This window comes from Lontra canadensis, unplaced genomic scaffold, assembly GCF_010015895.1.
Source record: "Lontra canadensis isolate GAN:19392208 unplaced genomic scaffold, GSC_riverotter_1.0 scaffold14, whole genome shotgun sequence".
NCBI lineage: Eukaryota > Metazoa > Chordata > Mammalia > Carnivora > Mustelidae > Lontra > Lontra canadensis.
Window position 1 is genome coordinate 27,764,064 of NW_022631008.1, and position 13,956 is coordinate 27,778,019.

At 42.7% G+C, this 13,956-nt stretch overlaps 1 protein-coding gene across 6 annotated transcripts in view; it reads right to left on the reverse strand.

Annotated features, from left to right (window-relative positions):
- FYN (FYN proto-oncogene, Src family tyrosine kinase) overlaps positions 1-13,956 on the reverse strand; it is a 210,536-nt gene that overhangs the window by 163,650 nt on the left and 32,930 nt on the right. Inside the window, exon 1 of one of the 6 annotated variants that reach the window (XM_032858338.1) lies at positions 9,855-10,038. The exons of the other annotated variants lie outside the window; for them this stretch is intronic. The gene's annotated coding sequence lies outside the window, so the exon portion shown is untranslated. Of the gene's footprint in view, positions 1-9,854; positions 10,039-13,956 lie in introns of those variants that run through there. 6 annotated transcript variants of the gene reach the window in all.

Below are 13,956 nucleotides of genomic sequence, written 5' to 3' on the forward strand. Positions count from 1 at the left end.
GTCTTATTTCTCAAATTCCTCATATCAGTAAGATATGATAATTGTCTCTGACTTATTTCACTTAGCATAATACCCTCTAGTTCCATCCATGTTGTTGCAAACAGCAAGATTTCACTTTTTGATGGCTGCATAATATTCCTGTGAGTGTGTGTGTGTGTGTGTGTGTGTGTGTGTGTGTGTCTCACATTTTCTTTATCCATTCGTCTGTTGATGGATATCCAGGCTCTTTCCATCATTTGGCTATTGTGGACACTGCTGCTATAAACATTGGGGTGCGTTTGTCCCTTTGGATCACTACATTTGTATCATTGGGGTAAATACCCAGTAGTTCAATTGCTGGGTCGTGGGGTAGCTCTATTTTTAACTCTTTGAGGAACCTCCATACTGTTTTCCAGAATGGTTGCACCAGCTTGCATTCCTACCAACAGTGTAGGAGGCCCCCATGTTCTTTTTTAAAAAGGTATTTCCAAAGTATCTTTACTTCAGTAATGACTCAATTGAGCTAGATGGTAGGGAAAAGTTACTAAATGAACAGAAGTACAGACTTCCATAGAAGTAAGGCTGCCCAGACCTGGGGACCCATCTTCCTGCCAGGTTCAGTGATTATTTACAGAAAACGTGAGATGCCCAACCACTGCCTATCAGCAGACTGATCATCTGTCCTAGGCACTCTCTTGGAGGGCCAGAGCTATTGGCAGTGCAGGAAGATGGGAGAGGAGTGGCTGGATAGGGACAGGCAAGGCGCTTTGGGGAAAGAAAGAGTCTCTGGGGGAAATGGGAGGAGGAGAGCCAGCCCCCATAATTAAAGAGCTGGTGGTTTTTAACCTTCTGTGTGCCGTGATGGAGAACCCCCAAAGGTGTCCAAGAGGGTAGGGGCAAGGTAAAAGTGTGCCTGTGTAAGGCAGGCCACACATAGGGAAGATAGAGTACCAAATGAGGGGTGGGACAGAGGAAGTTTGGGCCCATTTATAAGAGAGATGTTTGAGGCTTGTAGCAGGGTGGTGTTGATAAACAATGGAAGGGATGAAAGCAGTGGAAAGAACATGTGACAAAACGGTTATCAATATATAAGTGACATGGGGTAAGACAGCACACTTGTTCCAGCTTTTGGGGAGATAGGGCAGAGGAAGAAGATGGTGACCACCTATAAGGACTGAAGAAATGATGAGATGAGACAGAGATCAGTAGTGGTGGAAAAGGGATCTCTCTATTTCTGTTGCATTTAGACTGAACTAACCGGTAACGGAGACTGAGTAAAAATGTCCTATGGCAAAAAGGTATAAATGAAAATGAATTTGCAGACATGGGCAGTGGAGAGCCTAGACATGGGGCATGTGCAAAACAGAAGGGGCTATTTGTACAATTTGCATGTAGATCAAGGATTCACATCTTTGGGTCCATGAAGAGGCATTCAGGAACTTAGTCCACAGACCTCCTGAGGTAGCATACTGTATTTGTGTTTCTGTGTATGTGTGCACGGGTTTTTCTTGATGGGGGACTTCCCCAGCTTTCATCTAGTCCTCTAAAAGGCCCCCAACCAGTGGTTTAGTTGGTATTAAGATCCTCAATATTTGATGGAAATTTCTCTCCTACCTGCTTGACAAATCTACCATGTCAGAGGACATTAAGAATACGATGTTAAAACTGCACTTATTACCACATTTAAGAACCAAGGAATAGTCACTCTCTTATCACCTTATCAAAATTAAGGTACATTATAACACTCCAAAGACTACTGACACTGGCAAACATGTTTAAATATTTTACATTAAAAATGCTAAAAGTATATTTAGAATTTTGCAAGTACAGTTTCCTTGCAAGAGGTTTACTATGTGTGGTATTTTAATATAAAAGTACCTGAATCTGTTAATATTCACAGCTAGATTCAAAGACCTGCCAAAAACAATTATTGGAACTACTTTTAATAGTCATGACCCCTTTTCCCCTAAAGGATGTTATCAAGTACACTGTGCAGTAATGACTATAAATACATGACATGTCTGTTACTATAAATAAATATTGCACATTCTCCCAACCCATTTAATTACCATTCACCCAAAGCAGTGCAATTAAGAAACTGTCTGTTGAATTCTGAAAATGGGAAAAGCCCTCGTGTCTCTCTTAGGTAGTTTTACAATCCTAACAATAGACTTAATGAAGCCTTTTAAAACAAGGACGATTACATTAAAATGACCAGGGCATATAAAAATTCATTACACAGACCCTCCTGCTGACTGGTGGATTAAATGCCTCATCACACCCTGGAGAGAAGTAAGAACAAATAATAAAGAAAAATCACAACTCTCTGAGTGAACATCTTTTTTTTTTTTTTTTAAAGATTTTATTTATTGATTTGACAGAGAGAGATCACAAGTAGACAGAGAGGCAGGCAGAGAGATAGAGAGAGAGAGAGGGAAGCAGGCTCCCTGCTGAGCAGAGAGCCCGACGCGGGACTCGATCCCAGGACCCTGAGATCATGACCTGAGCCGAAGGCAGCGGCTTAACCCACTGAGCCACCCAGGCGCCCCCTGAGTGAACATCTTATGCATGAAATTTAATTTGGCCCTGTAAATCACTCAGGACTTCACTCTATACCCAAAGTGCAAAGGAGGTATGCTTGGTACCAGGTAAATCGTGAAGTGGCCGTAGGAGGGCTACATGGCTTATTGAATACAAGATGACATTACAATCCACATCTTGATGATGCTAAACAATGATGCAAGTTGATACAGATTTTCCCCTTGAGAAATGATAACAGCTACAAAAACCAAGTCCAATCCCAACTGTCTGTGACCATTAGCACCCATTACCTTTAAATGCCCTCAGAAACTGCATCAGCTGATAGTTTTGTTACATTTATTTTTAAGTGTTTTATGTGTTTCTGTTGCTGTTATACAGAGTTGTTTTCTTAGCTTCATTTTACCTATTAGCTGCTAATATATAGAAATACAATTGATTTCTGTATATTGACCTCGTATCCTATGACTTTACTAAGTTCATTAGTTCTCGCTAGAAGTGGTTTTATATTCCTTAGGACTTGTCTATGTAAACAGTCGTGTCACCTGCAAGTAGAGGGAACTGCCCTTCTTCCCATACAGTCTGTATGCCCTTCATTTCTTGTTCCTGCTCGATTCTCCTTCTTAAAGGGCTATAGCAGCTTGTTTCACCAGAGAGGAACCTCCTGCCACTGCTTTCCAGTTGGCATCATGCCATGCCATCTTTGACCTTCATAGGGCCAAGAAACCATGCCATGGGGAACTGTGGCCTTAGAAGAAAGACCTTGACCCTACCAAGCCATCCACAGAAGACAGGAGGCCTGATTCCGAGCCTCAAACTTGAAGGAACAAGAATTTATAGTTGATTTCCTATAGTTAATTACTTATACCTCTCAAGACGCTGGCATGTAGAAGGAGGAGAAAGAAGGAGAAGAAGGAGAAGAAGAAAATAGTCAAGGGAATTACTGAATTTTTGGACTTTGGACCCAGAAGAGTACTTAGAGGTTAAACCTCTCTTCTTACAACAAAAGTGAGGCTCAGCATGTCCAGTGACTTGTACAAAGCCAGCTGGAGGCAGACGGAGAGTCTGCTATTCTAAACAGGACATGAACTGGGAGTGCACAGACCTGGATCCTAGCCTTGAGGAGGTCAGGAATATACTCCTGTCTTCAGACTCTAAGAGTCTAGGGGAGATCTCAGATACTCTAAGAACTGGTCCAAGTAGATGGGATGACTCGGGCCCTGTGCATAAGGGCATCCTTCTTTGGGCCTTTGCTAAGGATATACTCTAAACCAGGGCAAGATAACATTTTCCAGCACCTGGTCCATCTATAGCTGGCTCTTACGCTTAAGAAATGAGTTCTCAGGGTGCCTGGCTGGCTCAGTCAGCAGAGCACGTGACTCTTGATCTCAGAGTTGTGATTTCAAGCCCCACGTTGGGTATAGGGATTACTTAAAAATAAAATCTTCAAAAAAGAAAAGGAAAAAGAAATGAGTTTTCCTCTCCTTGTCTGAATAAACTTACCCTGAAATAAGTTAAAAATTAGGATCTCATTGAGCAGCTCTGGCCCTTTTTACACCAACTGCTGAACATGATCATCTCCTGTCATCAGGAAGCTTGGTTAACATCTTAGGGCTCACACACAGCCCCTGGGGATCCTGCTAAATCTTATCTTATATATTATTTGTATTTTTCTCTTAAAAGAACTTGACAGAGCCAAGAAAATCACCAGTCTGTTTAGCAAGCATATAACATGTTCCCTCCTTATTAGCCAAGGGATATTAAGATGTCCTCAAATAAGGAAGCATCATTCTGTCAAATAAATAAATATATATATATATATATATATTTGAACAGCTAAAATTCTCAAACTTTTAGGAAGTCCAGTTCCTCAAATTTCCCCTCCTGTCACATAAGGCCAAACATTCTTACCAATCACTTCTCTAAAATAACCATCAGTTGTCACTGCTAAAACAGAAGTTCTGAGAGGTCAAAAGTGTTTACTGACATCAGAGTGAGGCTCCAACTGGACGAAATAGAAACCAGATAATAAAAGAGCATCACTCATGGCTGTTGGGCGTGTCCTGGGCAAGGCCTGTTTCACAAGAGAAGGGGAAGCTGCAGAGGACAGGAACCGCCATAGTAGCTACTTGCACCAGGGGCGGGGTGCTTGGGAATATTACCTGACTAGCAACAACCCTATGGGGGCAGATATAACATCTTGAACTCCTGAGGAAGCCGGTTAAGTAGCTTGCCCAAGGTCAAACAGCTGGTTAATGGTAGAGTGGCAATTTGAATCCAGATTGATCTCTCTTAAGTCCAGCCTTTTAATTAATTTTATTATAAAAGTAATATAATCACATTAACAAACACTGAGACAAAAATCCCTGTAATCTCATAACCCAAATACAACTGTTAGCATTTTGGTATAATTGTCGTAGGTTTTTCCTAGGTATGTATTATGCTTTGCAAAATTACGATCATACTCCACAATTTGGTATCAAACTAAACATTTGTCTAACTTATTTAACAATTTTTCCAATCATTTTAATTAACAGATCATATTCCAAGAGTAGACATGTCATAGTTTACATAATGAGCCCTCAAACCATGAAACACTGGTGGTTCTTTGCAGCTTTGGGAGCAAATCATGGTTTTGTTTTTGTTTTTGTTTTTTTAATATTCAGTTAGCCACTAGATTGTACATCACTGGTTTCTGATGTAGTGTTCAGTGATTCATTAGTCACACCTAAGACCCAGTGCTCATCTTGAGTGTAACATGCTGCCTTCCCAAATACGTACTGTCACCACTGAAAGCTTCAAATAGACAATACCAATCAACAGATGATTTAAAAAAAAAAAAACTATGATGAAAATATTTTGAAAATGCCACCATCCCTGAGCTCTTAGGCCTAGAAGCAAATAAGTCTGATGAATACTATTAATGAAGGGTCGTCCCAAAATAACAAGTTCAAAGATGCTACACTTCTGAGACCCCAGACAACATGTGTTGTGAATGGTTCAGTGCCCTTACTTTCGGTTTCCTAGGAATGCCAACAAAAGAAGTTATCCTCACTAAAATCTAGATTTGGAAGAACGGAAATTCTTCGAAAAGAAAACAAGTCCTATCCGTTTTATGTGTCAGAGCAGTCAGAACTTACAAAAATAAGGCCAACATGCTCACCCAGAACTGTGTCATGTTTCATAGTTAATTTCCTATTCAAAATGCCATGTACCCATTTTTCTCAGGTCAAGTGACTGAGCAGCAGCAGTGCTCTGGGTTTTTGGCAAATAACCCTATGACATAAAAGAGTCAGCAATATTGAATCCTGTGTAAGCTGACCGAATTTATAAAGTATAAAGCATGCCTGTCAGAAAAATCTCTTATGGGCACCTGGGTGGCTCAGTGGGTTAAAGCCTCTGCCTTTGGCTCCGGTCATGATCTCAGGGTCCTGGGATCAAGCCCCACATCTGGCTCTCTGCTCAGCAGGGAGTCTGCTCCCCGCAGCCCCTGCCCCCACCTGCCTCTCTGCCTACTTGTGACCTGTGTCTGTCAAATAAATAAATAAAATCTTTCCAAAAAAAAAAAAAAAAAAGAAAGAAAGAAAAATCTCTTACCTTTGGAGGAAAGTAATATCCAAAATGCCTGTGTGCCTCTGTGTCTGTTTTGAAAATTTTATTAGAATCCATGCTGCCATCAGTGTGATGTGGAAACAGTATACTTAAACGCCGGGAAGCATCTATCTGCTCCCCAGATAGAGCACTAAAGATTCCTGCTGATCAGGGAGAATGGAGTAAAAATGGGGACAAATGGGGAATTCATTCCTACGGAGATGGAACTGTTCCACTTAATGACAACTTGACTATAGTCCACGCGAGATAACCTATCACCCTATCCACAGTGCCTGTTTAAAACCCGTATCTTTTTCTTCATATCCCCAGCTCTCTGTACCGCACATTTGATGGTGAGTTGTACTTCATCAGACCCTAATGATATCCTTTTCCTCTCCAACGTTTAATGAATCCTGCACTTCGGACTTCCCCCTTCTCTTAAAAGTAACATGTTTACTCGTGGGAATGTCAAATGGAATGTCCAAATATAACCACTTTGGAAAAATAATTTGGTATTATCCAGTAAAATTGAAGATGCACATACTCTAAGACTCCAAAATTCTTCTCTTAGGCACCTGTCCTAAGAGTTTGTTTGCAGGAGGATGTACATACAAGAATGTTCACAGCAGCACTGTTTAAGATGGCACAACACTGGAAATGACCCAAATGCCCAACGAGAGGAGACTGGATAAATAAAATATGGTATGTTCCCGCAATATAAGACCATATAGCAGTGGAGATAAGTGAATTTCATGTTTGTCATTTCATGCATCAACAGGGATGAATCTTAAATGACTGATTAAAAAAAAAAGCAAATGGTACAATACTACATGTCTATATATCCGTATCTATATATGCCCAGGGCAAACAAAACTTAATAACAGATTACATAGAAAAGCCATAGGGAAACATACTTAAACAGATAAGCCAGGAAATAACAAACACAAAATTATTCAGCAGTGGTACCAGGAGACAGGAATATGGCCAGGGTGGAACACATAAGGATTCCCAAAGTAATGGTGATATTCTAGTTCTTATGTTGCAGGATGGGTACAGGGGGTTGTATTTCTTACCCTCTTTTTCCCTCCACTCCCTTCTCTGTGTATGTATATCTGTAATATATGTATATAACTGATGCATATGCATATTTCTTTGTAGGAATATAAATATAATAACACATAATAACAAATATATTTATTATAGAATATTATACATATATAAAATTACATCAATATAATATATAGTAATAAATATAAATACATTATCTATCTACACACACACACACACACACACACACCTTTGTAGACATCCTCATGATCATCATTTTCCTTTTCACTTCTCACCCTGGACCTGCCTCCCTCAGCCCCTCCTTCCAGGCATTCTGACCCAGGTGGAGTCCTCAGCTCAGACCTTTGTCTTAGACTTGCGTGCTTGCTCTGTCCAACTCCCTCCTCTAAACATGATAACCACTGAAGACCCAACATGACGGCCTTTATTCTCTGTACAGATTCACGCGGAACATTCACCGTTGATGGGAAGGTAAACCTCGTGGTGAGCTCTCATTCAGAAGGTGGTACCAACTGCACTGCAAGGGAACCTGAAATGCCACTCAGAGTGCAATGACTGTTTGCTAAATTATACCAAGTTGCTGCAGGCAACAATATTGGCCTTGATCTCCCAACCTGACCTAACCACAGGGTGTCCTGTGCTCCTGAGAAGCTTGTCAAGTTTGCTCCATTGCATTACTGCTGCCTGGCCTGATTTCTCAAACCACCTTTTCTTTCTTCCTGCAAAATAATCTTAATTCCACTCATCTCCCAGACACCCGGGCTCCTGACCTTACCATAATTCTTCATCTTTTTTTTTTTTTTTTTTAAGATTTTTACTTATTTATTTGAGAGCGATAGCGAGAGAGAGCACAAGTGGGGACAAGAGGAGAAGCAGACTTCCCACTGAGCAAGAAGCCCGACATGGGGCTCAATCCCAGAACTCTGGGATCATGACCTCGGCTGAAAGGAGAGGTTTAACTGACTGAGCCACCCAGGCACCCCAATTCTTCATCTTTTTACCTCTTTTAAGGGTAGTCTCTGAGATTACTTTTCTCCTCCAACCTCAGGCTCTCTCAGGAGTCCCTGATCATGGTACCACAGCCGTCGTTTAGACAAAATAAGAATTCTTATTAAATTTGTTCCATTTCAGTAATGTTTATTCTAAAAGCTTTTCTTATTTCCTACTCAAAAATTAAAAGTGATAAAAAAATTATTTCAAAACAAATGAATTTAGCAAAGTTTTTTACGTTGGGTTTTCTCTCCTATTTGGTAGACTGCTTGTTGGGGGGAAAAAATACATAAACTGTAACTACTATCCTAGAGATCTGAGTTTAGGGAATTTGATTTTCTTAAAAAAAAAAAAAAAAAAGATCAGAGTTTGCCAGAAGTTAGGGGTGAGGGAAGGATGGACAACCAGAGCACAGAGGACTGTTAGGGCAGTGAAAATACTCTATATAATAGCATAATGGCAGATACTCGTGGTCGTACTTCGATCCAGCATACAACACCAAGAGTGGATGCTAATGTAAACTATGGATTTTGGGGGTTACTGCTGTGTCAATTTAGGTTCATCAATTTTAACAACTGTCCAACTCTGGTGAGGGTGTTGATAATGGGGGATGCTCTGCATATAGGGGGACACAGATATTTGGGAAATCTCTGTACTTTCCCCTTATTCTTGTTATCACCTGCTCTAAAAAAAAAAAATAAAGTCTATTTAAAAAAAAAAAGAAAAACTTGAAAAAAAAAAAAAAGAAACCAAACAAGTGCTTTTTCCCACCCTGAGACATCTTGTTCCGCTGGCCCTGAAATTGTTTCTAAAGCTTTTTACTTTTTCCTTCAAAAAACATTACATGGCATCTTGTCGTTGGTGTATTTACTACCTACAGAACATGGAGGCCTAATTATATTCTCCTCTAAGCCACTGCAAAAATAGAATAATAATAAAATTACATAATTGGGTAGTGGCCAGTATTTACATTAAAAAATATAACTGAATATGAGAAAATACAGTAAATATTATGGTAACTGTCAACATTTTTTGTTCTTCCAGTTCATGGGTTAGACAGTGAGAAGCACTACGGACATTTTGCCAGCAAGTTCTCTCCCGTACCTAAAACTTCACTGTGGATCCCTGTGAGGACTTCCAAACTCTGTGAATAGGTTTTAGAAGTTATTTCATTTCAATACCTAAGGATTGTTCAAATTTGAAACCTCATTATCAAATTTACTTTTTTGCAATAAGCATCACCTTGACACACGGGTCAGGCTCTCTGGTAAAGAAAAAAAATTTTCCCCCTTATTTGATAACCGTATTAGGCAAAGTGACTGTTACTTTGTTTTTTAAACTACTGCTTCCTGTACCACCAGTTTAGTAGGACTACTTTTCAGAATATTCTTCCAAAGATGAACAAAATCTCCCCCCACACACAGACACACACGTTCTGTTTGTTTTAAATAACTATGGCATTAAATCTTGATGAAAAGCAACAGAAAAATTAAAGTCATAGAAAGGAAACGTCCCCCCCGCCCATTCTTCTGGCCCAAGCATGGATCTGTCCCGGTCACACTGGGAAGTTATCCGATCTTTGGCCAGTATTGCCCAAAGAAAGAAGGAACAAGAAACAGAAGTTGCAAACTCCGTCCTGGAGTCCTCCTGGATCATTTTCCCAGGCCCCCGCACGTCCCCTCACTCACCGCTGCTGCAACTCTGCGTCTGACTCTCCGCTTCCCCCACGGCCAACATCACACAGCTCTCGGGTGGCACAGCAGGACCGAGTCAAGCCCCTGAGGCCCACACAGTCTTTCCACTACATCACGCCGCCTCGTGACTGACCCTGAAACCATCCCACTTGGTCTTGGCGAATCTTATTTGGAAGAACTATGCAAATGAATGAATTGTTGTTTTCCCCCCTTCTTTGGTTCACATAAATGATCCGCACAGCATCTCACTTCCTTTCCCTCACTTTACATGCTGACTACACTTAGTAGTGGCACATTTCACAAGTTCACGAACACCCCTACATCTTCCAAGAAGTGGCCTTACGCACCCAACAGTGAGGTCGGCTCTTCAGAGACCACATGCAATCTGCAAAGGAGGATGTCTTTAGTAATGGTGAACCCTAGAAGCAATGATTGGGGCTCCTCATCTGAATGCAGGCTTCTAGTCTCACCTTCAAAATCCCCCATGGCTAACACCCACAAGTGTGCTACAGGATGTGGGGCTCAGGACTGAAACCCATGGACATCAGTGAGAACAACCGGAGGGACCTCCGCCCTCACAGCAATGCTCCTAACTCTCCCTTCCTGGGGCACTGCCCTCATCTCAGGGCATTTTCAAGGGACTATCAGAGTGGTATGTTACAGACACAGAGCACCCGGCCTCAGCAAAGCATCTGTCGCTTGAAGCACAGCTGCTCGAGACGGAAGGCCCTGGGCTAGGTGACAATTCAGTCTGAAGGCCCCAGAGGTGATGAGCAACCATACCCAGCGGTGCTAACATCACCGAGGAGCAATGCTGACCTGGAGGGAGGGCCCTGCACAGCGGGGCTTTGTAGGTTCATCCCTGGTAAGGTTTTCATCAAGATGTGCTTAGGGATATCACAAATAATTCACAACTGAGGGGACAGTCAATCAATGAGAGGAAAGAATGGAGATTTTAAAACATTTCAGCCAGCTCAGACCAAAAAAGAACCCAAAGAGTTCACAAAAATTAAACGGTAAGAAAAAAAACCAATTGTGTATGTATAGGAGGGTTTCATCACCTACCTTACACCCTCTAATCTGCTCAGCTGGGACAACTCAGCCCTGTTCACGAGCTCTGCCATGTGACCTGGACCCCAGGCTCTGAATGGGTGAGGCTCCATGCCACTGACACACAGACCCACCTCAGTGTTGTGACTCTGACGTCACACCAGGGCCTTCCTCTTACTCCCTGGGCTCAAGCTCCTATCTTGGGCCCTCCTGTCTTGGCAGTTGGTTCGAACTCATTATTCAGGACTCATCTCTTCATCAGCTTCTTGTCTGAGTCTTGTCCCTCCCACCAGTGCTCCTCCTATCTGCCCCTTGGCTTGCTCAGCTGGACAATTCTGCTGCCAACACCTGTCCATCTAGATGGCCACCTGTGGAAGGCTTTCTCCAGTTCTGTGCCTCACCAAATTGCCCTAACTGCCTCCTGTTTACTGTCTGCGGCTGGTACCATCCCCATGAGCACATGAGCACAAACCAGCTTGCCGATGTGTCTGTTCTCTGGACCCCTGTCTGGCCTCTGTCTGGATCCCAAGCTGATCCCATCCTGCTACGGACAGAAACCCGGCTCTTCTATCTGGCAGGGCAAAAGGGGACAGGTTTAAAGCAATTCGTATTTCAAAGTCTTAAGGATGTGCACCAAATCCAAGTTCGATACAAGGCAAAAGTGTGACAGGGTGGCTAAAGAGAGGTGTGACCTTGGTTCCCCTAAGTGTAGCACATAAGGATGCAGAAAACATGTACATCTCACAAGACCTAATAGTTCCAGCAGTAGAGTTCTTACCCTACACTGGGCAAGCCATCACAGAAGTACCATTCGTGTCTGAGTGTTATGTTCTTAAGGGAACGCCTCCAGGGAGATGTGACCACAATGACAGAATTCCTAATATTAGGTACTGTAAGAATATCTGTAAGAACAGGGCTGATGGCTGAGGAAAGGGGGATTTGCAGGGATGGGGTTCTCCAGTGCCAAAGAGCTGTCATAAGAATGATGACATGGAGACTTACAAGACGAGAGGACTCTCACACAGGGTCACACACACAGGGACGCATACAGGCATATCGTGGAAGAGGTGGCTTGAAACAGAAGGTGCTGGTCCTACCTCTGTTCCTGCCTCAGCTCACCCTGCATCCTGGCCTCAGTTTCCCCCTAAGACTGGGAGACTATGATTTTGAAGACCTCTCCCTGCTCTCAGAAACCATGATTCCTCAACTTCACATTAACCCCAATCTAAGAAAGAAGAGAGACATGGTCTTGCCTGTTCTGTGGCCTGGGAGACTAGATGGGCTCTTAGGTCTCCCAAGGGCTCCTTGTAGGAAAAATCAAACTCATTGGAAGTATTGTGTGAAACCAGTGGTCATAAGCTTTATGTTCCAGGAAATGAAAAATGTGGAAAAGAGAAGGTGTGCGAGGCAGAAAAATGTCCACCCCCTCCCCAAGATTTTCACTTCCTAATCCCTGCAATCTGTGATCACACAGAATGGAATGCTAGGGTCTAATGAAGTGAAGGATCTTGGGAGGAGGAGCTTATCCTGAATTATCCAGCAGGTTCTAAAAGCCATCACGGGCATCCTTACAAGAGGGATGCGCAGAAGCTCTGACAGAGACGCACAAAGGAGAGAAGAGAATCTGAAGGCGAAGGCTGAGGCTGGACTTATATGGCCCCAAGTCAGAGGAGCGCCTGTACCATGAAGAGCTGGTGGGCAAGTAACAGCTTCCCCCCTCAGCCTCTGGAGGGCATGTGCTCCTGACATCCTGCTGTGGGCTCTGACCTCCAAAACTGGGAGAGAAGAAATCTGTTGTTTTCTGCCGTCCAGTGTGCGGCTGCTTGCTATGGCAGCCACAGTAAATGAATACAGAGATTTTCTACTTAAACTTTTGTGTAGCCCCCCCCCGAAGTGGGCAGTAATAACCACAGTTAGGGGAAAAGCTTGAATTTTCCCATATTTTTAGGTCTCTTCCCCATACACACAGCAGCTCAGACCAAGTGCAGCTCTGCTTTTGAAAGTGTTTTGGGGCAGTGACAAAAGTATCTTCTTAGCCATTCTTTACACATATTTTACTAATAATCTCTCCTTCACAGGTGATTTCAGCAGACAATAAATCCGACGACCGAGGGATTCCAACCTCCCCTCAGCAGGCCTGGCTGCAGTGGAAGAAATTATGCAGCAACTCACGGCTACAGGAGAAAGCCTGCAGAGTAGGTGGGAGCTTGTCTTGATTCTCCATTGTGACGTGGGCTGAGTTTCTCCCCACTCTCTCCTGGCAGCATCCAGCTCTCTCCTTGTAGAATGATGAATGTTACTGAGAGGAGGACAATGAGATGATCCCGAGCCCAGGAACAGGCCTCCCCAGATTCCCACTCCTACAGAATGCCTTCGTGGAAAGTCACCCTCACGTGGTCACCCCCAAGGGACCCCCTGGTAGGACCAGGACAAGAGAACATCCACGGTAGAGTGGAAACAGAGGGTACTCCGAGTTTGAGAGCTACTTTTGGATCTTGTGACTTCCCAGATATAAGTCCTGGGGCAAATCATTTCAGTTCTGTTGGGTTTCATTTCCCTCACATGTAAAACAGGACTACTGAGTAAGATAACATGTGGCCTAGGATGGTGGTTAGCCCACAGATGTTTGTTAATGTTTGAGGAACAAATGAAGTATGTGTTTGGCATCAAAGACTAGACAATTCACCCATAATTTTCCAACTCTTTCCTTGGATCACAACTTAGATTTTGTTCTCTGTAGCTCTTCCAATGGTCACCAACATCTGCCCGAGTTTATGTCTAGGAAGAGGGAATCTTTTATTATCTTAGAAATTCAGATTGGCAGAAGACATATTTTTTCTTCTCCCACAGCACTTAGGTTTATAATGCAGAGATTTATATAAAAGAAAATTGGTCAGTTATTATGCGTGATGTCTAACAACTGTTTTCAATGCAGCACTAGAACCATTTGCTCTTCGACCTAAAGCAGAACTCCATGGAAGTTCCTCCCTCCCAAACAACCCCCTCCCACCCAAATTGTTCCCAAGTCACCAGGAAAGCAGGCTGT